The sequence below is a fragment of the Balaenoptera ricei genome, chromosome 10 (genome assembly GCF_028023285.1).
Source record: "Balaenoptera ricei isolate mBalRic1 chromosome 10, mBalRic1.hap2, whole genome shotgun sequence".
In the NCBI taxonomy this organism is placed as follows: domain Eukaryota; kingdom Metazoa; phylum Chordata; class Mammalia; order Artiodactyla; family Balaenopteridae; genus Balaenoptera; species Balaenoptera ricei.
In genome coordinates, this window is record NC_082648.1 from 78,206,573 (window position 1) to 78,223,630 (window position 17,058).

At 41.2% G+C, this 17,058-nt stretch overlaps 1 pseudogene; it reads left to right on the forward strand.

Annotated features, from left to right (window-relative positions):
• The first annotated feature begins 16,661 nt into the window (after positions 1-16,661).
• LOC132372646 (large ribosomal subunit protein eL39-like) lies at positions 16,662-16,818 on the forward strand (annotated as a pseudogene).
• The last annotated feature ends 240 nt before the right edge of the window (positions 16,819-17,058 follow it).

Sequence of the window (17,058 nt, forward strand, 5' to 3'; positions counted from 1 at the left end):
TTTAGGTTGGGGCCAGGCTGCCTGGGGGCCTTCTCTTTCCCTAGATGTCAAGCAACAATTGACTGGAGGGCCCTGACCCCTGGTGATGTCAGAATTTCTGCCACTGTTCCCAGAAACCCTTTGAGGCCTATGAAGAAAAGTCGGAAGCCACTATGTTGTCTGCCGCTATGTTTTTGCATGTTCTGTTCCCTCTGCCTGGAATTCCCCACCTCCACCTCATCCTCATCACTTGCAATCGTAACTCCCAGGTCTATTTCCTTGGTAAAACATTACCATCAGAAATCATCATATTTGTTTATTGGCTTATCTGCTGAATGTCCACCTTCACCACTCCCCACCCACTACTAGAATGTAAGCTTCATGGAGCAGGGACCCATAACTATCTCTAATTCCTAGAGAAAAACAGGACCAATACATAACGGGTATTCCATACATGGATGTTGAATTAAGTAACTACCTCTAGAAGCTACCTTGTACTATTCAAACTTTTTGCATGTTTTTTTTTTTTAATGAACTACAAACAGTTCATGAAATGATCTTTATGGGGTAACGAGGCACATGAGTAAAAGTAGAGTCACAGGATGTCATATTGTTGTATGATTGGGGGGCGTGCTTTAGGCATCCCGGTGACCTCAGAAAAGGCTCGCAGATAAACCCTTGCCAAGCTCCCAAGACCTTCCGATCCGAGTGTGGAACCCTAGTCCCTACATGACTCAGCCACCCTTTGCTCCCACCCTTGTTGTCCCTTCCTGTGTGAAGGGTCTCAGGACTTGCCCCAACTGACTCTGTGCTCAACACTGCATTGCTTTGTCCTCTCTTCTTTCTCATTCATGAATTCTCTTGGGAAACAGAATATTTTATGTGGGATAAAGAGAAACACATATGTAATAGAAAAACAAAACTGTGAAAAGAAAAAAAAAAACATTTTAAATCAAACTATGAAATGATTATAGGTTGATTCATCAGCGGGAAACACATGGAAACAATTATCCCCAAATTCAACAGTTATGAAACCTGAAACCCTCTTCAATATTTTGTTCAGAATTACATATTTGGCCTTCAGGAATTCATATTAATTGTCTGTTCAAACACCAAGGAAAACATCTAATTGGTTGGTTAAAAGACTCACAAACGATCTTCTGCTTTTTTCTGAATTAATATTGGAGAAACAAGAAACAGACCACCTGAAAGGAGCCTTAAGTTGATGCCTCTGCAGCTGGGAAAATTCCAAATCAAGCTTGTTTTATATCCAAGGGTTGGAATGAGGTTAATAGGGAAGTAGTAGTGGGGAGCAGTTTACTATTCTGACCTTGGCCTTCGCAGCCTATTCTATGTATGGCTACCACTGTGCAGAAGCTCAGGTCACATCAGGCAGTCAGGGACTAAATGTTACCTCATAGTTTTCTTTCCAGTTTTGATTTCTAGTTTGCTATTCTTCTTCTGGTATAATGACCATAATGATACCACATGGATGGAGTTGACCTAGTTAACCAGTGATTCTACAAACTATCCCCAAAGGCCACAATGTACCCATAATCAAAATCTTTTTGCATTAGTAGTACATCACCAGAACAACAAAATTTCAAATCTCTGTGAAACTTCCATGCAGGAAGGGTAAAGGAGTAATCGCCTTGTTCTGCAGTTTCGTGGTCAGGCAACTAATAATACTCGTTACATTCAGATACTCTCTCTGTGTCTCTCTCTCTCTCTGAGCAGATGAATTGCTCTCATCTCTAAGGTCTTTGCATTCCTTTGCAATCATGAGCTCTTTGCACACAGGCTTTGGGTTCTCTGCTTCAATTCCTCCAACTGGATATAAAAGGACAAAGTACCAACTGTCAAGCCCATGTTTGTAAACTAGCCTATCTGAGAAAATAATAGAAGCTGTAAACTTAGACAAAACAGGATATATTTGATAGCTCTGCTATGCCAAATATTGTTGATAGTACACTCTTAAATTTAAACATTTTTATTCACCAAAAATCAAAGGTCTTACTAGTTAAGTGAAAATAAGAAAGGGCATTGTTAAATTTTGGTGTAATAGACACCATGGCACAGAAATGTTTCCCAGGGGTGAGCTTCAGAGGACCGACTAGGCAAAGAGATCTAGAAACAAGTTTCTGCAAAGGAGGAAAATGGAAAGGAAAGTGCTCAGGTGATGGGTGAAAACAAACACTAAGATTCTCTCCTCCACACAAAGTTAGAGAAAATTCTATGTGTGATATGAAGGCTTTAGGGAGCAAGGAGCGCCCTGCTGAAAGGTGCCTGCCCACCACATGGCCTGGTGGCTCCCAGAGTATCTAGAATAGAGCATGACACACTAAGGGCATCTGGAAGCTTTCAGTGAGAGTGCCTGAGTGAAAGTTTCTCTGATTTAGAGGAGACAGTGTTCATGAAATCAGGAACATGTGAATATCTTAACATTCATTCAGCAAGTATTTATTGCGAGCCTGCCATGTTATAAGCGCTGTTCTAGGTTCTTGAGACTCAGTAGTGAACAAAACAAAGAAAAAAAAAATCTGCCCCCATGGAGCATATATACGAGTGGGAGGAAATAGACAATGAAAAGCAATGAATTAATAAAACATGTAGTAAGTTACACAGATGCCATAGAGGAAAATAGATGCCATGGAAAAAGATTGGGAAGGTTGGGGGATGTGGTAAAATTTTAAATAGGGTGGGTAGGAAAGACCTTAAGGAGAAGTGATTCTGAGTCAAGATCTAACAGCAGTCAAGGCGTGAACCAAGTGGCTATCTGGGGGAAGAGGCTGATAAATGCAGCTGGCTTATTTCTGAACTAATCTCTGGTTTAAGGCTGGGGGCTGTCATTTTGTTGACTAGTTGGACGTGCCCCCATCCCCCTCACCTAGTTATCTTCTACTCATTCCTCAGGGTTTAGCTTAATGCTGATTTCCCTGGGGAAGCATTTCTTACGTTTTTTTCTTGTGCAGGTTAGAAATCCTTTCCTCCTGTGTCCCGACAGCATTCTACTTCCCCTATCAAAATACTTATTGCACTTCATGATACAACTTGTTGAATTGTTTACTTTCCATGTTATGCTGAAAGGAGTGAAAAGACCTTCTGTCCTGCTCAGCAGTAGGTCCCAATACCCAGCACAGTGCTGACGAGACAGCACTGCATTGGGAATCAGCCCACTCGGGTCCATATCCTGGCTCTGTCACTCACCTGATACGTGCCTTTGGGCAGGTTACCGAACCTGTCTAGGCCCCAGTTTCCTCATTCTTAAAATGAGAGAACAGATCTAGCAAGTGCCTGGCACATAGCAGATGCTTGATAAATGCATCTAACAATCCCCACATCTCCCAGGAAGACTTGAGATCCACAGGGAATGTGTCTTTCTACGATGGCACAACAACAATGGTGTGTCCCAATGAGATGAGGACGAATTTTAGACTCAGGTGAACCTGAGTCAGTTGGAATACTGAGTTCAGTGTTCTGTAATTACATAAATGGGGATAAAAATCTCTCTTTCAAAAGTTTGTTGAGGATTTAAAGAGATAACGTACACGAGGGGCCTGACATATAGCGGGGTACTCAGATGTTTATTCTGCCATCAGCGTTACCCACACTTTATTATTATCCTCCATTTCCACTACCTTTTATGACAGTTTATAAACATCTCTTGTCATTTCACCTTTCCTTAGGTCCACATTCTGTCCTCCCCAGAAGATCGTAAATTTTTGTGGATAGGACTCTGAACTTTATTTCTCAGAGATTCTCATTATGCCTTCACAGGGCCATTCCCAGAGTAGACATTCAATATGTATGGAATGAATGATAAATAGGGGGAAGAGAGAGAGAAAGAGAGGAAGGGCGGGAAGGGGAGGGAGAGAGAGAGAGAGAGAGAGAGAGAGAGATCTTGTTAAGTCAAGGGTTATACGGAGAATAGAGACCTAGGAATGGTTCATGGAAATCAATGTAAATGATTCATGCAAATGAACTGACTGAAATATATTTAGGCCTCCCTTAGGGGGAAAAAATTCCATTTCCATCCCTAGGATAGATATTTATCTGTTCAGAATCTCTTAGATACATTCCTGCCTGAAGAAAGAGGTGACCTCTCAAGATCCTTTCTTAATCTCTCTCTCTCTCTCCTTCTCTCCCTCTCTCTTTCTCCTGTTTCTTAAAATCAATTTATCAATAAATTTAGACAGAGAGAGGGCAACAATATTGCCTGAATGAGATGCATATTTTCCCATTTGTACAAATGAATTATTCCAAGAGATGGCACAATTACAGTTCAAGGTATTACTAAGGAAAACCAGCTATATTTTTATTAGAATGAAAAAAATATCATTGCAGATAAACCAATCTGCTATATAGCCCTAAACAGAGCAAATTTGAATCATGCAATAAAGGAATGCACAGCTTCTGGTGACTATAGAATGCATTACTAAAATCTTATTATCTATTACTAAAAAATTTATTACTTATTACTAAAACATTACTAGATGCCAAGATACATCATTCATAGGTTACTATCTGGTTACCTGAGTGCTGAGAGATGAGAAGTTTAAACAATATAAGGGAAGGTGGCTCTGTACATTGGAAAAGATATGTTTCACAAAATGGGCTCACCAAATTTAAAGCACTGAATTAAGGAATTTACAAATCCGCCCAATAACATGGAAACATGGACAAACATGGAAAGAATCTATGGATCGCCTCATCTACTTCTTAAATACTTAAATATAGCAGTGTTTCTCACTCTGGACCCAAGGGGTCATGAATTACATAAAATTTTTAAATTTTGGAATATTTACGTTAATTGTATATTTTTACATTATTTTACAGTTGTAACAACAGAACTGTGTCGGTTTTCTCTTGCTGCTGCAACAAATTACCACAAACTTGTGGATTAAAACAACACGAATTTATCATCTTCTAGTTTGGAAGGTCAGAAATCTGGCATGGGTGTCATTGGGCTAAAATCAAGGTGTCAGCCAGGCTGGGCTCCTTTCTGAGGGTTTTAGGGAAGAATCCATTTTCTTGCCTTTTCAGCTTGGAGAGGTCATCCGCATTCTTTGGCTTGTGGCCTCTTTCTTCCACCTTCAGGCCAGTGATGTAGCATCTCTCTAATGCTGCTTCTGTTACCACATCTCTTTCTTTGACCATAGCCTGGAAAGATGCTCCAAGAATAAGTATTTGGGTAATTAGATTGGGCGCAGCTGGAAATCTCCCTACTTCAAAGTCTTTAGACTTAATCACGCTTGCAAAGTCCCTTTGATCATATTTACAGTTTTGGGAGATTAGGGTGTGGATGTCTGGGGGCGGGATGCAATAATCTGCCTAACAAAAGAACTCTTTTTATTTATAATCGGTAACTGAAAAAAAGTTTCGTAGAATAAGATTTTAGCTTCATAAATCAGCATTTTTCAAATTGGAGTAGGTGGACACACAATCCTGAATATCTACAATATTTTTCAGATATATCATAGTTTGAGAAACACAGACATTTAGCTTTTTCCATCAGTTCGAGACCTGCTGTCTAAGCAGAGATAGGATTCCTGTGGAAACCAGTTAACTATGTTTAGCTCTACCACCAAAGACTCCATCAGATAGGGATGCCACTTTGTAAATTCGTGTAAATACTTTGAATTCAAGAGGGTCCAGGTTAAGGAGTATAGATAGTACTATACAGGATATATTGCCATTTCTAGAGAGACAACTCAGTAATCATTTTCTACTATTGTGTATCTGTATCATCATCACCAAGTAGAAAGAAGAGCCCATTAGACACCCTTCCAGAATAACATGGGAAAAAGACTCATACTAAGGGGGTGTAGAACCGGAGGAGCTCTCCTCCCCCCATGACTTTATGATATGAAAGAAACAACACCTCTTTGTGCAACCAACATTAGAAACAGACCAATCAGCCACCTTGCAAATGAAAGGTGTTATAAAAGGACAAGAAGCCGGGGGATGGCATTACAGATAAATGGAAAAAAAATATCATAGGGGACAGTGGTTCTTAACCAGGGGGTCCATTGATTAACTTCTGAGGATCTCTAAACTCCTAATATTCTGACTCTTTGTGAATTAGGAGAAAGATCCTTCCATTCACAGGATTCTCAGAGGCGTTTGACTCCCAAAAGGTTGAAAACCACTGTTCTCACATGGAAGAAAAAGTAACCTGAGAATCTTGAGAGTTAGGACAACCAACCAATAAAATGGAAAATTGGGATGAATGACTGGGAAGAGGAGAGGGAGGGCAGGAGTTATATTTGTATGTTCACATGCGCTAACGTTCATGAAACGATCGTCTCCAAAATGAATGCAAGAAGAAATGGAAAGCGTGCTGAGCTTTTGACATCACCAGCTGCGTTTCTCTCTTCCTCCCCCAACACCGCACAGCCCAACCCTGCCACCTGGTCCTCCTAGCAACGTGGCATCTGGCCTTTGCCTTCGGTTCTTGACACTGCTCAGGACAGTGGTCTCAAATATGAAGGGACTGCATTTCTAAGACCCTAGGAGTTGAGATGTTCTAAAGACAAAATTACACACACATACACACATGCAGGTACATGGCCTTTTGTAAAAGGGGCCATTACTGCACAAAAACGTAATGTGAAGCTTATTAACAGCTCCCCCAAAGTCCCTTTCCTATCCTATTAACCCAAAATAGAAAGGAAAAAAAGAGAACCACTCTGAGATGCACTTTTTTTTTTTTTTACAGCACATTTTTAATGGTACAGTTTATAACCACCACCACCCCAAAAGAGAATGCATCACCAGCAAAATGCAGATGGACTCTATCCCAGAAGTAGAAGTGGGGTGGAACCAGTCTTCTGGAAATATTTACTCACATTTACCTATGTTTACTGTGTTAAATGCCAAATTCTACAACTGAGTCAACACACACTGATCTCTCACTGTGTCTTTTTAATCACTTTCTCTCACATAAATAGTTTGGGTTTCCAAATTTCTGCTGTTCCATTATAAATACAGCTCATTCACATTTTGTTAAAACACTCCATGCTACTTCTTGGATTCCAATTACCCAACAGAAGGTGCATTGAATTTGCCTGGGAAACAAGGACAATGTCTGTTTGTAAAAATTTATGGCATTCCCTCCCTCCCCTCAGAATGTTTTAGACATCTAAGAAAGTCAAACCCTGGGGGAAAATATAAACAAGCTGCTTGGAATAGACACACAATTACATATCCTATTTGTAAAAAATACTGCCACCATCTTGCCAGGCAATGCAAAAAAGAAAACATTTATCCCCATATAACTCACACAAACATTTTTTTTTTTCTTCATCCTCACCAATGTCTAAATGGCTTAAATGACAAATACATCATTTGGTGGAAATAAACCACAGTTGCAAGTGTTAAGATTCCAAGTGTAAACTGGTCACATCGCATCCTACTTTTATTGATAAGTGAGGCAGTAAATATTAGAAGAATCAATAAGCTTCACAGAAAATGATAACACGAAAATTCTAAGAATAGCAGAGCAAGAGAATATATTTTAATAATCCTTTCTGGTGGTTGGAAAATGCATTTAATTCCCTAGAAAGCAAGAGACTTTATCATATATACGTATGCATCTGCACATACACATATACATATATATCTTACATGGGACCTTGCATGTGGAAGCACCTCAAAGGTTAAATAAAATTGATTACATAGTGTGCCCAGAGGAGAGAATTCAAGATTTGGGATCAAACAGATCTGGGTTAGAATTCTGTGTTTGCTACTCATTAGCTATTTGATTTGGGACAAAAGATGTTACCTCTCTGAGCCTTGATTGCTTTCCTCAAGTATAAATGTGGGAAATAATGTCTGTCTTGTAAGAATTGTTGAGAAGACTGGCTTGTACCTGGCACATGGTGGGCACTGGAGAAATGAAATCTATTAGCATTAATCATTAAATTGCTTAATTCATTCACCAGACGCTGAGTTCCTACTCTCTCCCCTGCACTGTGCCTTCACGGGACCCAAGACATACTTTGATCTTAGTGTACTAGGTATACATTTTAACTCACATATTTTTTTTTCTATTGCTCAATATAACTTACATTTTGAACCCTGATTCTGCCTGTTGGTAGATACTTAAGCTCAGGCATCAAGGGCCTTCCTTCATCTTTTCTCTGGGGTTATGTCATGATTTAGAAGGTGATATAAAGGAAAGATATAGTTTTTCTTTAATGTGATGACTACTATTATCCAAATAATGCGATGAATACTGCAACAGTGGGATAATGATACTTTGAAATATTAACAGCCCTTCTTCTCTAGAACCCCTGGTTTTGGCCCCTTTTTAGCATTATGGGATTCATTGCCAAAAGGCTGTTACAGCAAAAAGCAGAGTAAAAGTTTTTGAGTTTCAAAAGCCTGGGCCTGAGGACATAGAGATGACAGGATGGGGTTAGAGTTAGACTTCCTACACCCTCCTCCCACCCTCCACCCGTCTCACCGACTGTTGAATAACATTTCCTCAGCGTTGGGGGAGTTACAAGAGTCACAATAAACACAGGAGAATTTCTGTGCAACCGGCTCTGCAAGAAGGGCCCACATGCAGAGAAAGACGGAGTGACAGGGCTCCCGAATGACCCTGAGAGCTCCAGTGATGGAGGGATTCTTGCTTCCATCTCTTGTGGAGGCTGGGAGGAGCATCAGAGCCCACAGAAGAAATGCCAGCACACTGCATCTAGGAGGGCCTCACTGAGTTAACAGAAGGGGCTCATGTTTCTGAGAGCGATCCAGAAAGAGACAGACCTTGGCACCCTAAACTTTCCCATTGCCCAGCACCGCCTGGGAACATCTGTGACTGTGTGCCCAGGAAGGGCACCAAAGCAGGGAATTTGCTAAACCTGAGAGGCCTTCAAAGATGGGAAGGAGAGTAGGAATTCCCTGGCTGTCCAGTGGTTAGGACTCTCCGTTCTCACGGCCAAGGGCCCGGGTTCAGTCCCTGGTTGGGGAACTAAGATCCCACAAGCCACACGGTGCGACCAAAAAAAAAAAAGATGGGAAGGAGAGTGATATTACAGCCACCTGTCTGGACTGACTACCAAAGGAACAGCGGAGACAATGGGCATCAAGTAGAGGCCAGCAGGAAGAGGTGATAGCCAAGACCACATTCCCCAACCCAAGTGCTCTGGGTTTACACGAGCCGTGTAAGTCACATGTGTTTAGACATAACCCCAGAAAAGAGACAGGAGAAGTACGCTGCTTTACCTGAGCTTAGGTATCCAACAAGGCAGAATGAGGGTTCAAAATATAAGTTAAATTGGTCAATATAAAAAAACTCTGTGAGCTGAAATGCATACCGACTGCACTAAGATCAAGGTATGTCCAAGGTCCCATGATTCCAAAGAGAAGACGCTGGAGAAATCAGAATAGGGCAGCTTGACTTTAGCACTGAGGATGGAAAGGACTTCCACCTGGGATCCGGAGTGCCCTGCACGGAGGGAAAATCTGTGCAGAGGAACAAAGCTAGAAATGGTGAATTGGGGGGATAGTCAGTGATTTGGTGTGGCTGATCTTAGGGGACAGGTTGGGGAGTTGTAGGAGGTCCAGCTGGGAAGGAAATCCTGGGTCCAACCATGAAGATTATTATTCACAAGCTCTAGTCCTTTAGAAGGAACATTCTGGCAGTCATGTGTAGAAGTGATTTGGAAGGGAGACAGAGAGGCCTAAAATTAGAGGCCTCAAGTCCAAACTAGCTCAGACAGAAAATGAAAAGAGAAGTGGCTACAGGAGAAAGCACATAAGAATGAAGCTAAAGAAGACACCCCAGCACCTGGGAGGAATAAATAGAGAGGAAATAGATTTAAATGACATTTAGTTCACTAATAGGAATCCCAGTTGTGTATCAACTTTTGGCTTTGCTTCTCTTCTAGACTTTAGCAATCACAATCAGAGTGGGACACAATCACCTGAACTGATTAAGAGCGTGGTAGAGTCTGTTATGCTAGCTCTCACTAGCCAAGAACACATGGTACACTAAGAACACGTGGGAAAAACATGTATGCACATGGTCCTATCATGGATTTTTATAGACCTTTTATTTTTAGAAAACATTTTAGTGATAATAAAACTGTAATGGAACAACTCTGCACAACTATGATTAAAAGACTGTTCTGGAGTCATGCTGTCCTTGAATTTGATTACCGACTCTACCGCTTAGCGGCTGTGTGACACTGGGCAAGTTACTTAGTTTCTCTAAGCCTTAGTTTCTTCATCTGTAACAGCCAGGAAAGATAATGGAACCACCTCTTTAGGTTCTCATCAGAATTAAATCAGGATAATATATCTGAACAGTGCCTGGCATTTACTAAGTGCTACTGGCTGTTATTCTTTTGAGGACTGAGACAATCCACGTAAAACACTTAGTGTTCTGCCTGGCACAATGTGTGCAATCATTATATGCTGGCCATCACCATAATTATTCGCCGAAGTCACTCAATAAACCCTTCTCCTTGTCCAGCCACCAAGAGGGCAGCGATGGTAGCAGCAGGGGAGTGGACTCTTGCTGCTACAGCAGCTGTGCTAATAAACACAGCTTCAGCTGCTATTGAGTTGTCCTCGCAGATAGAGCTGGACTTGATACCGCCCACCTCTGAGAAGGGAGGGGAATTACCTCCTACAAAAGCCTTTTGGAAACTCACAGTGAGCAGCAGCCTTCTCCACGTTCCTTCCTTTTTCCTGTTGGAAGAACGGACCCAGGCATAGGGCAAGGCCGGGAATGCTTACCTGCTAACTGATCGGCTCTCAATATCCTGACACTGCACAGTCCTTACAGAGAAGTACTGTCGGCCTCCTCGTGGCCGCTGCAGTCAGACAGCCATGGTTGCTTTCCTCTCCCTCCCATGGAGCTGAATGTTAGTCCTCCCAGGATGTGGCGATGACACCCTTTATCATGTCAAAGAATTTCCGCAAGAAGGCACCTCAAAAATCCATACAACTTGCATTTTTAAATAGACTTTATTTTTAGAGCAATTTTAGGGTCGCAGCAAATTGAGTGCAAAGTACAGAGATTTCCCATAGACTCCCTGTCCTGACACAGACAGGCACAGCTTCCTCCACTATCATCTCCCACAAAGTGGTTCCAATCCACGAACCTACACTGACACATCATTATCGCTCAAAGCCCATAGATTACATTAGGGTTCACTCTTGGCGGCATATATTCTATGGGTTTGAACAAATGTATAACAACCGGTATCCATCATTCTAGTATCATACAGAATAGTTTCACTGCTCCCAAATTTTTGGTGCTCTGCCTATTCACCCCTCCCACTCCCCTCTGATCTTTTTATCATGTCCATGATTTTGCCTTTTCCAGAATGTCTTATAGTTGGAATCATACAGTATGTAGCCTTTTTAGTTTGGCTTCTTTCACTTAGTAATATGCATTGAAATTCTCTCCATGTCTTTTTATGGCTTGATAGCTCATTTCTTTTTAGCACTGAATAATATTCCAATGTCTAGATGTACTACAGGTTATTTATCCATTCACCTACTGAAGGGCATCTTGGTTGTTTCCAAGTTTTGGTAATTATGAATAAAGCTTCTATAAACATTCATGTGCAGGCTTTTGTGTGGACAAGATTTTTCAGCTCATTTGGGTAGTTACCAAGGAGCACGATTGCTGGATCACACGGTAAGAGTACGTTTAGTTTTGTACGAAACTGCCAAACTGTCTTCCAAAGTGGCTAAACCACTTTGCATTCCCACCAGCAATGAATGAGAGTTCTTGTTGCTTCACATCCTCACCAGCATTTGATGTTGTCAGTGTTCAAGATTTTGGTCGTTGTGATATGTAGGTAGTGACATCTCATTTTTGTTTTGATTTTCAGTTCTCTAATGACATGTGATGTTGAGCATCATTTCATATGCTTACTTACCATCTGTATATCTTCCTTGCTGAGGCGTCTATCTGGGTTTTGCCCATTGTTTAATCAGGTTTCTTTTTTTTTTTAATTTTCTTATTGCTGAGTTTTAAGGGTTCTTTGCATATGTGAAATAACAGTCCTTTATCAGATATGCCTTTTGCAAATATTTTCTCTCAGTCTGGGGCTTGTCTTCTCATCTCTTGCTAAAACTTACGTTTTCACATTTATTGCAAATATCTTTCTTTGCAACAAGTCTATTGCTATTGCTTTTTCTGTAAGCCATGAAAAGAACACAAAAAATGACAGAAAAGGAGACCACAATGAAAGAAACAACACACATTGCAGACACACTCGACTCAGGAAGTACAGATTTGTAGCCATTGATCAAACATGTATAGAATAGTTTGCTGGACCAGATCTTATTGGCTGAGAGCACATGATAACACTCAGAGTATGGAAACAATATGTGACCACAGTGTGCTGTAATAGATTATTATATATATTTTATTTTAGGAAAATACTTCAGAGACAAATATCATTCTGATGAGTCAACCATGTAAAACCACGATAAGGAGAATATTTTGGACGGGTGAGGAAGGAGTTTCTGGGACCCCACTTTCCTTCTGAAGTACTGCCCTTCCAACTTGAAACAAAGGCTGACTGGAATAAAGCAAATGGTCTTCATGGGATCCCGAAGACCTCCTGAAACCAGATAGAAATTTATCTTGATTTGGTTAAGGAAGCCAAGAGTGCATAAATCCCTGAATCTGTCATAGAAGAAGAAGGATATTCTGCGTCTGATATGGTCTTTGTGCACTATGCTCAAGAGCATGGAAATTTCCAAGAGAATATTCCCAGAGGCAGGTCTTGGGTCACCTAAGTGCATTATGTCTGACACATGGAAATTGTAAACGAAGGTATTTAGGTGTTGCCCGAATCATGCAGAAAGCTTGGAGATACTTGTCTCTGTTATGCAATGCCAAGTGTCAGACACACACGTTCACAAATTTATATGGAAAATGCTGAGCTCTGATATTACACATAGGCAAAACGCTTATGGAGGTCTCTTGCTGTTGGAAATTTCAGCTGTTAGGAGGGTCTAGGGCTCACAATGTCGCATGGGGGAGGGGCCGTTTCCTTCAGCCGTTCTCCCTCTAATCCAGCACTAAGGAAGGGCTGTGCAATCCTCAAAGTCTAGGAAATGAATCACAGGGGTCTTCTACCTTTAGGAGAGCCTATGCTCACATTATCATAATGTTACAAAGGCCAACACAAAAGGGTGTGCAGATTCTCCACTCACTTTCAAATATAGAAAGCTGTGTTAAATATGCTCTTGGGGAACTCCCTGGCCATCCAGTGGTTAGGGCTCCGTGCTCTCACTGCTGAGGGCCTGGGTTCGATTCCTGGTCAGGGAACTAAAATCCCACAAGTCACGTGGTGTGGCCAAAAAAGAAAAAAAAAAAAAATTCTCCTGGAGCTGGCCTTTCAACAGAGTCCCCCAACTCCAAACTGGAAGTTGACCCAGCAGAGAATTCTGATACACACCCTTTCTTTGTCCCTTTCTTCCAATAGCTCGTCAAGTAGAGGAAACAGTAAATCAGAGTACAGAGCCATCTGGGATTGATCACACCAGCTTTTAAGAAACTTGCATCTTAGTCCTATACTCAAAAATGCATGCTGGCCTTTATGCCAGATATCAACAGTCATTATAAAGGCTAAATTCTCCGTTTTTACTTTCCCTTCAACGGATTATATTTGTAATATCATAATATAATATGATTTTTGTAAGTTAAGACTTTAAGAAATACACATAGTCAGAGAGTATAAATTAAAATGTGACAAAGTTCATGGGTCTAACCTCTTGATTTTTTTTTTTTTTTTTAAATTATTTATTTATTTATTTATTTTAGTTGTGTTGGGTCTTCGTTTCTGTGCAAGGGCTTTCTCTAGTTGTGGCAAGCGGGGGCCACTCTTCATCGCGATGCGCGGGTCTCTCACCATCGCGGCCCCTCTTGTTGCGGAGCACAGGCTCCAGACGCGCAGGCTCAGCAGTTGTGGCTCACGGGCCCACCCGCTCCGCGTCATGTGGGATCTTCCCAGACCAGGGCCCGAGCCCGCGTCCCCTGCATTGGCAGGCAGACTCTCAACCACTGCGCCACCAGGGAAGCCCCCCTCTTGATTTTTTGAGAAAGAGAAACTAGATTCAGTAGAGATGAAGTGACTTTCCCCAGCAAGTCTGTGATAGAGACAGCTCTATCAAGGATCTCATTTAAGCACAAAGACATAGTATAATGGACTCTTCCTGCCTTTGCGCTCCAAAATCCACTCACCCATCTCTTGGTTTCCCAATTTTCCTTAGGGGAACACTACACCCCCCAAAAAAAACCCAGACACATAGGTACTTTTTCAGTCCATGCCATTCCAGTGGAGCAAGTGATACAAGCATAAAACAGCACACAGCATTTACTCTGATCACAATAATTGGTTCAGAAATCAGCAAAGCTGCAATCAGAACAAGAGACAAAATGAGATTTTTGCTGGTGATGCTGACACAAAGACCTTTACTCTTCCCATAGAGTTGAAGTACAAGGATGTAAGAACGGGAGACACTATAGCTCTCCTAGAGCCACAAAAGGCCAACCTATACAAGATTGAAACCAACACACAGAGGAGAACAGAAAAAGAATATGTTTTCCTAATCCCTTTATCAAGCCATGCCTGAAGCCGACCTGAGCCCTTGAGTTTTCAGATACATTGAGCCAATAAATTCCTTTTCTAACCTAGAAGTCGTCTTTGAACTTTGCATTCTTCTGCCCAAAACACCCTTCCTCCAGATAACTACATAGTTAACCTTTCCTTCAGATCTTTACTTAAATGTCACCTTCTCAATGAAACATTTCTTGATGATCATATTTAAAATTGCAACCCTCCTCTTCAACATGTCTATTCTCCTTCCCGCCCACCACCCACGTAGCACTTAACAGCATCTAACACTCTGTGGATTTTATTTACTTCCTTCATTGTCTGTTTTTCCGCTACAATGTTAGCTCAATGAAGGCACAGATCTTTGCTGTGTTCAATGCTTTATTCCCAGGCTCTGGAAGAACCCCTGGTACAGGATAGGCACTCAATAAAAATGGGTTGAATTAGTTAATTAATTTACCATATTTAACATATTGCCCATCAATGATTTTAATTTTAAGCATTTTGCTGATGGTCATGATGGGGATGGGAAATGACCACAATGGCAAACATGGACAAGTTACAAAAGTCTCAGAACCTGACAATGATTTCATTGTCTTTCTTTCTGATCTGTAGAATCTGACTCCCCACTGAGCAGGTTACCTGAAATCCCAAAGACCTCAGCTTTTTCTTCTAGAACACTGAAATTTGACTTCTCCCTCTTCTGGCCCTTATCTTTCAGGAGAGTCCCCTCTTTATCAAAGAAACAATTAAGAAACACACTAGGGGCTAACGTCATCAAAATTGAGGAATTTGCATCTCTGACACCCACAGAGATCAGAATAATACATTTTCTGATTCTCAGAAGAAGATCTCTTAGGAATTTTCTCACAAGAACAAGAAAGATAAATGAGTACATTTTCTGTGATTAACGCCCCCCCCACACACTACATTTCCAATGGCTAAGATGAGAAAAAACCCAGAATGCAGCCCTGCAAGATGCCATGAATATCTACCTCCTTGGCAGCTGCAGGGTAGAGTATAACTTTTCCTGTCCCTTCCCGTGTTCTTTCCTCGGACTTCAAATTAACACTTAGGCCCCAGGAAATTCTCCAAACTCTCTGTGGCAATCTAAAACTGATTGTGTTACATCACTTTTTGATGGCTTTTTGAAATACACCATTTCTTAGTCCAAAATGAAATAGTTGGCAAAAGCAGGCTGAAGGACAACTCATTTTGTTGTGAGTAGAATTAAGAGCAATAAACCTGCAACTTTGGTAAAACTCAAGCACCACCTTTCCTTTGTGAAAGCAGACTTAAATAGACAAAGACCAAATTTTTCCATGAGTGTTTAGGTCCTCAGCTAGGGTGCAGTTGACAGGATAAACACAGATTAGTTAATCATTATTTCCTGCCATTTCCTGATTATCATTATCCACTAGAATTTGTTAACAAGATTATAAAGTGAGGTATGCCAAGTAAGAATGTAAGAAGATATCATTAACCCACCAGCACCAGGGCATGGGTTTCTACTAGTAGGGATGGATTCCCACCGAACTTATCACATATTCCATCCCATTCTCCTCATCAACATCCTCACACATCTGTGAGTTGACTGGCTAAGACTGAGGTATAAGCAGAGGACACTGGTTCAGACAGGCTTCTGACCCTACCTTCGACGTTATTAGAAGCATGATACATAATACTTGGAATATTTCAAATGGAGCCAACATATCAACTTTTGCAAACTTTGATTACTCACTACCATGAACAAAGGCTTGTGCTAGCGCTCAGCCTTAAACACAAAATTGACCGTTCTTCTAGCTTCCTAAGGGGGCATGTGGTGTAGATCAGACAGATGACCACTTTCTAGAATTTAGTGTGTGCTCTTGTGTGGGGTATAAGGGGTGATTCAGTGGTAAGAAGAATGCGCCAGATCTCTTCACTCACAGAGTTTAAAGTAACGTGGGGGAGACAGTCCTTAATCAAATAATCTCATAAATATCAGGTACCTTTTAGTACCAGAGCTATGACAGCTTAATCTGACTAGTGTAAGAATGGGCTCTCTTCTCTTCTCCAGCATCCTATGTGTGGTTGAAGTTGCTCCTTGCCATGTCTTCTCACAAGGCTTTCAGGATTAAGCGATTGCTGGCTGAGAAACAAAAGCAGAATCGTCCCATTTCCCCAATGAATTCGAACGAAAACTGGTAATAAAATCAGGTACAATTCCAAGAGAAGAAACTGGAGAAGAACCAAGCTGGGTCTATAAGGAGCCTCGCATATGAAGTGGCACACATTTATGCTATGTCAAGGTCACCTGCCTTTTACCTTATCACTCTGAGAACATCACTACTATATGAACAGTTGGATGTGTTTTCTTGCAAGATGATTTTTTCTCTTTCTGTTGGTGTTTCTTCTCCACTAGTGCTTTGGTTTAGTAATAAATCCAGGGATTGGCACCAAAAAAAAAAAAAAAAAGAATGGGAAACAGGGAAGGCTCCCTTGGAAG